The sequence below is a fragment of the Pinus tabuliformis genome, chromosome 1_2, assembly GCF_031772625.1.
Source record: "Pinus tabuliformis cultivar Carrire ecotype Pingquan chromosome 1_2, CPIR1, whole genome shotgun sequence".
In the NCBI taxonomy this organism is placed as follows: Eukaryota; Viridiplantae; Streptophyta; class Pinopsida; order Pinales; family Pinaceae; genus Pinus; species Pinus tabuliformis.
Genome location: NC_142298.1, coordinates 826,710,922 through 826,718,986, shown reverse-complemented (window position 1 = coordinate 826,718,986; position 8,065 = coordinate 826,710,922).

Sequence of the window (8,065 nt, the reverse complement as noted above, 5' to 3'; positions counted from 1 at the left end):
TCTTCTTGTCATTAAAGAGGTATTTAACCTAGGCCCAATGATGCCAGGGCGATATTTCCTGAGTCAAATTTTGAAACAACAAATAAAAATCACCTCCCATTTCCCTAATTAATAGCTAAACTTGCATAGATACTAGAAACATTGTTAAGCATAAGAGTAGTATTTCCCAATTTTCATACATTTTCTTTCCTTATTAAATCAATTTTTCCTAAGTGGCATAGCTAATTCACCATCTACAACCATGCATACAAAGGTGTATCATAAAGTACCATCATGAAAGAACCAAAGATTAGAGCATGTCAAACCATCAAACCATCCACCACCCTTCATTACATAGTGGATTAATGCCTTTTCATGGAGAACCATGCCATACAAACACCAAGTATGTGGGGGTGGGTTTCCACCTACCCCCACTATCCCATAGATAATAACCTTTCACTATGTTGAGTATACAACCCTACATGGGGAAGGGGGTTAAATTTTAATATTATTTCAACTTTTTTACTACTATAATTTCCTAACTTTTATGCAAGTTTTACAACAAACATTGGTAGTTTTTCATTTTGACTACTTAGTAGATTGTTTTGCATTGCATTGTTTCTTGGTAAACCCCCTAGATCTTCCCTAGAATATTACCTCAAACCAATTATAGAATTGACTTTCATTAGCCATCTAAACTTTGACTTGATTGATGTATCTAATTGGTCATATCTTGGGTAGCAACTTAGGAGACCCTATACTTGATTGTGTCTTTCCTTAAGAGTTGTAAATCCTACCAAGGAAGCCTCCCTTTTTCATATTTATCCTTTAATAAAATGAGGGAAGTTGTTTCAAAGGTGGAAATGGTAACACGTTTGATGTTCTATGAAGTCCTGGAAACTTGGGAATGATTTCCACTAATATGTTATAATTTGTAATAAAAGGAGTCAATTTCATCTAGATTGGATCATCATATAATTTTTCCTCTATCTTGGCACTTTCTACGTGGAAAATTTTGAGGGAATGTCATGAAGAGCCCATTTTAGTGGTAGGTTCTTGTTTGGAAAATTGGGATTTGAAACCTTCCATAAACATTTTAAGGCATCAAATTATGATTTTCGAGTTTTCGTGTTTGAAACTTTCGTATAAACCCTTGATGTTGATATGCACATTGAGACCTTTCCAACATTGTGAAAATCACCTCAATCATAGCTTGTATGTGAAAGTTATGTCTCTTGCAATATGACCTACATTGTTAACAACCATGGTATGATTATATGTCATGCTATTCACCTATTCTAACACATCTAAGGATAGCCACATATGGACTTTTGAGAAGATTCTAGAAGGTCAATAAAATTATCACAATTGAGGGTTGAGGTGGTCAAAACTCTATCACTAGATGTCTATTTTCTAATATTAAATATCGATCCCCTGGGAGGAGAAGGGGGTTCTAGTCTCTAGAATTGTATCTTGTTCCTAGATGAGAAAAAACATATACAAGTGGTATTTTATGATCATAATATAGGACAAGGAGGATTTTGTACTAAGCATTTAGGTCACAGTGTGAAAATGTTAATCCATGGAGAGTTCCAATGCCTTTGTATCTACATTTTTATAACTGAAGCAAAGAGATAAGATAATGGGCCTCACCCTATTGTAATATTTTCTTGTATATTGGGTTTTCCAAGATAAATATGGTTTTTATTTGTGTAGATGGTGTATTTGAGTGTCTATTGTTGCCATTTATTATTTCAATTATTTTATATATTTGAGTAAAGCTAATAGTTAATTACTATGCAATCTAAGGAAAATTAACTTGCATCATCTAAGATTTCAAAAAGTTATAAGATTTGTTGTGATGAACTATTCAATCAAAACATCCATGATAGTTTATAGATCACATTTCAAATACGAAAAAACAACTCATAGTATTAGTATCTTGCTTGTATGTTAAAGAGTCCCACCCATGGCCTTGAGTAATATTCTTGGTGTGGGCTTAAGAAAAAAAAGTTGGGATCATTTTTTTTGTTTAATCATGGTGCTTGTATCCCTCTAGTAAGCTAAAGATTCTCTATAAGGTCCCCAAGTGGTGCTCAACAAAATTCTCATGGCACTATAAGATGACAAGCCTCATGGATTGTAGGTGTTTTTCATGGCACTTAAACCCAAGAAGCATCATTTAGAGAACATAAATCTTATTTTGTTGCCTTGAACTTGGTTATATCTAAAGACACATTCTTAATTCACAATTAAGTTTTTCATGGCACCCATATCCACTTGGAGGTAGATAACACCATATAGAGGTCACATATGGCATTTAAGGATTATTTCATGGCACTTGATCCTGAGAAGTAAGGTTTAGGTCTAGAGGCTCTTGTTTCACACTCTCAAATATGGTTAAGGACCTAAGATCCATCCATGATGCCTATGACCTCATAATGGCACCCTTATTTAACTTAGATGCCAATGACTCCATGTGAAGAGATCATATCATAATTTTTTGGTGTTGTTAGTGGTGCTTGAGGTTGAGAAGTTGTAACTTAGGGCTTAAGGCTCTTGCTTCCCCACTTAACCATGTTTAGGGCATAAAACCCATTTCTAGTTCATAAATCCTAATCATGCCACATGTATCCCACTCCAAGGGTTGCAAAGGATCTATTCAAAGGAATCATGTGATGGTTCAAGGACTTGTTTAAAACTCTTTAGCTTTAGAAGATTCAAAAATATCTAAGACATTTTTTTCCTTACTAAACAATGGTTAATGCCTTGTGATTCATCCTCAATACATAAAACCTCCTAATGACACCCATATCCAAATATTTTATCAAAGACTCTTAAGAGAGTACGTTTATTGTTGTTTGCAATAATTCTTCATAAAAATTGATCCTAAGAAGATATTTTAGGACCCAAGGCCCAAGTGTTTTCTTCCCCTTGGTGTTTAATCTCAAGAAGTTTCATTTAGGGTTTAAGCCCCTTATTCTCTTGAACTATGTTTATGTCTTTAGACCCCTTTTCATTGTACAAAACCTACTGATCGTGCTCATATCCCACTTGACTATTAATGAACCTCAACAATGTCCTCAAAAAGCATTCTTGGTGTGAGTACAAGACACATTCCTATTTAGGGTTTGTGTTGTGGTTTAATCATTGTTCTTGCATCCCTTTAGTAGGCTAGAGATACCCTATATAGGTTTGATGTAGTGGTTTGAGGATCTGATCATGACATTATATAACTTGAGAAGCTTTGTGGGTTGTAGGTGTTGTTCATGGTGCTTGGACCCAAAAGAAGCATCATTTAGGGCACAAGGCTCTTATGGTTCTCCCATAACCTTGGTTAAGCCTTGAGACCTATTATTGGTTCATAGCTAACTTGTTCATGGTATCCATATCTCACTTGGAGTTGAATGATTCCATTTAGAGGTCATCCATGGTGCTTGAGCTTGATAGGAAAGTATTAGCATTGGTGGTTCCTCTTTCCTCTATTGACTATGGTAAAGAACTCAAGACTTGTCAATAAGATGTGCACGAGGCATGCATAGAGGTTAATAGGAATGTGTATACATTTCTATACTACATTCACATTCCTAAAATTCTCAACAAGCATGTGCTTCATTACAACAATTTCAAGAATCAATTTCTTACACTTTCTTTATTCTATGAATAATTATGAAAAATATAATTTTAAATTTATTAAGTTGTACTTGAGACATGGTTTTCATGGCATTGATTTAAATTTAAATTCATCAGCGAATATAAAATTTCAATAATATCTCATATACAATATTAATTTGTTGATTTTATACTGCTTAGTAGACACGCACGAATTTCTGCATCTAGTATCTAGTTCCAATTATATATGAACTTCATTAAGTAATTAGACATAAATTTAAACTTCTTAGAAAAATTTGGCCTCTTCGTTAGAGCTACTTCCATGTGTAAAAGAGAGAGAATAATATGTGAGTGATGTGTATGTTATGATTGTATCGAGTGTATTTTTACAGTGATATTAGGTTTCTCCAAAAAGTTGCATCTCTTTGTAAATTAAATTTAAAAATAATTTTATTTCTTTTAATTTTAGCCTAAATTTATTTTTTCTTTCTTTTGATTTTAACTTGTGTAGCTGGGGAATACCTCTAGCAACTACCCAAAAATCAATGCTTCTTCTTAGCTAGGGAGGTATTCACCTTGACTTCCTTAGATGTATCTCTTTGTTGAAAATTTTCATTAAGAATAAGGTTTCATGACTCACATTATCAACATCATAATGACCCAGATCAACACACTTGACCTATAACAATCATATCATCCACTTGTTACCATTATCTAGGTTATCACACCTCACCTATGACACTAGGTACCATCACATAGGTTAGTACACCTAACCTATGGTACATCATCAGTATGTACTAAGTACCATCATCTAGGCTAGAACACCTAGCCTATGGTACAACAACTAGTCATCATGATCTGATCAGTGCCTCAACATCATGGTATACAAACTAGTATAGGTTTTCCATCTCCATGGTCAAACCATAGGGAACATCCATGTTCCAACTTTATAAGGTTAGAAAAACCCTAGAATACATCCACATCTTCACACCATAAGGTTGCAATCACCATGTTCAAACCCTAAAGGACATCCACGTCCTTACACCACAAGGTTTCCATCACCACGTTCAAACCCTAAAGGACATCTACATCCTCAGTCCATGGACCTCATTCTAGGCTATGATTTTATATGGGTTCACTCTATGAGTTACCGAGCGTGATGCTGAAAAGGCACTTACACTTATAGAGTGGTTGAGCCAAAAACACTAAAAGGCATCCACTCTCATTAGGGAAATTTTGAGGTCTAAAATGGACCTCCTAAGGAAATTATAAAATAATAGTGGAAATAATAAAATAATATTAGATTACATCATCAAAATTTAGAGGGAAAAAAGAAAAAATAAAAAAATCAACTCATATTTTCAACTTATCTCCCTATGAGTTTACTCAAATTTCGAGCAGAAACACTCATTAGATGAAAAATTTGATTCCTCATCCAAGGATTACCCATGTTGCATACTTTCAATGGACACTACTACATGAAAAATGAGAAAGACATGAAAAACGTGATTGCAATCACATTTTTTTCATGTATTTCTCATTTTTCATGTAGCAGGGTCCATTGAAAGTGTGTACTCCTTGGATGAGGAATTAAATTTTTCATCTAACGAGTACTCACACTCGAAATTTGAGTAAAATCTTAGGGAGATAAGTTTAAAATATGAGTCAAAAAAGTAGTTTTATTATTTTGTTATTTTTTAATCTTTTTTCTTTTTTACTCCAAAAATGGTGAATCATCCCCCATTGTTGACATAATCATCTTGAATTCTATTGGTTCTTATAAATTTTGTCTTGGTTGTACATTTTTCTTAGGAGGTCCATTTTAGACCTCAAAATTCCCTTGATGTTTGAGTAGCCTCCCCCAAACCATTCTCCCTAATTTCGGTCACAATACTTAACATAGGAAGAATGTTTGTCCACTAAACCATCCTTCCTAATTCTGATCAATGTACTTGGTATAAGGATAACATCCCTAATTTTGATCAAAGTACATGATATAGGAATAATGCTTGTCCATGATGTTATCAAATCTATCAACCCATTCTCCCTAATTCTGGTCAATGTACTTAACATGGGGATAACCTCCCTAATTCTAATAAAAGTACATGACACAGGGAGAATCCATATCCATGAGGCAATATCATCATAAAAAAAATCATCATCAATATGTACCACAACCCAAGTTATCTCTCATAACCAATGGTACTTACTTAACTAGTCACCATGATCTGATGGGTGCCTCACCTCATGGTACTCTGACTAGTTCAGGGTTGCCATCCCCCATGGTCAAACCCTAGGGAAACCCATTTCCTAAATTGAAATTCCTCTCTCTAGTCCATGATGCTTAAGAGGCACCCATTGCATGAGTGTCTAGACCTCAGAGACCAAACCTTTCAAGAATGTTTTCCCCTCATGCTATCTCACCAACAATTCGGGTCATGCTCCTGTTGTCACTGATAGTCTGATTTATACCCTTGTTTTCCACTAATCAACAGTCTAGGTCAAGCTCCTATTGTTACCAATAGTCTGAACCATGCCCCTGTTGATGTCACATAAATGCTCCCTCTCACTGAATAGGAGTTCTCCACTAGTCCAAGCTTGTATTTGAAATATAAAAACTTTGTCTGAGACATATACTTTGTGAGAATGTTAGTCGTCTACTCATCATTGGAGATATATTAGAGCCTCACTTCTCCCTTCTATACCATATGACGAATGTAGTGGTACTTGATCTCAATTTTCTTTGACCTTCCACACAGCTTTAATTGTCACAAAATATCATGGTCGATTACAACACTTGGTTAAATGATCTTATGAGCAGCTTCTGAAGCCACACTACTTCACAACTCGCAAAACTATCTGCAATATACTTAGTCTCTACAGTGTGGCATGTGACAATTGTTTGCTACCTATGAAGCTCAAACTAAAGAAACAACTTGACGTGCTCTTTCTATCTTCTAAACTCCGTCCTCAATCCCATTAGATGTACTTCAACATTTGAGACATATCTCAAACCATATTTAACTGTATCATGTCAGTACCTCGACACATGGAGGATGGTTTCCTTTACTAGATCCATCACTACAACTACTTTATAATCACCCTGACTAGGTTCTCCCTTTGACACTAAAATAGATCCTACTATGGAAATCCTAGTTGCCCCTTCTGCCACTATTTCCTCTTAGTCACTAGAGCATATATGTTGTCTAGCATTGTCCATTTATAGAGGGGCATAGTGCTATGACAGACCTCTCATCTCCAGGCATCGATATTGTAGTCCATCATCTAATGGATCTCAATAGTATAATTCCCTTGACCTTGGAAGTAATGCATCAAATCTAGATCCTTCATCTTGAATTCTAAGGTAATCTTCCTTTGACATTAAAGAAAGGCTTCTATGGTAATCATGACTACTCCCTCTATCACGAAAGAAAATATTTCTACCATGGTTTCTTCCTCTGAGTTAGAATAGTGATCAACAAGATTATGGGCTCATCAAAACCCAAGGTAACTGACAACTAGAGTGAGTGCCTTTCCATAGTCTTCTCCCTCCTTTTGGGAGAACCTTCTTGCCATGGATTTTTCTTTGTACTACTCTATGTTGTAATATGCTACATGCTAGATCATGTAGATCCACTTGGAAGTCACCATTGACTTCCCTTAAGTCTTGGAACACTTTCCACAGACATCGTTATTTCAAACTTTCTAGCCTGATTGTTTGCTTCCTTTAAATTGGAAGCTCTTCTAGTCATCTAGCATGGTTTTAGATTTCATGTTCCATTCCTCCCTCTTGAACACAAATCTCTCTAGTTGAGTTTGTGCTCCACCTTGGGAGAATCCTCTTGTCATAAACTTTTCTTCATTCTTCCTAATGCTTCCATCTACTACCAGAGCCTTGAAAACCTTCATAATGTACCTATAACCTTCATTAAGAAGTCCTTTTAACTAAGGATTGTAGGGAATTTTCAACTCCCTCTTGATCCTTGCCTTCTTGGAGGAAGCATTACAATCTCATCAAGCTAGAAATTATTATCCTTGTCCTCATCATCATGTTTCTTTCATTTCCTTTTGGGCATGAGCTAGGATTTCTTCTTTCAGTGAAAACGATCAATCCTAGGGTTTTTTTCATAAAACCTAGGGATTTCTTATATAATCCATGTAGCTTGTTAGGGTTTACAAAGTATAAAACCCTAGATTTTCATTTTACATCTTCTTATAAGTCCAACAATTTTTTCAATGTGTAGAGTTCTCATTTTCATGTCCATTGTCCAAGCATATTGGAGCATTACTAATAATTGTTTCTTGAGATTTTCAAACCAAGCATCCTACACACATCGAGTTCTATAATCATTCAATTTTATTGAGAGAAATTAGAACTTTAAAAGAGAACTCAACCACTTTTTCATTGTGATCTTATCATGTTAATTCTTTTCCTTCATCATGGTGAGATATAATACAATGTCTTGCTTCTCAA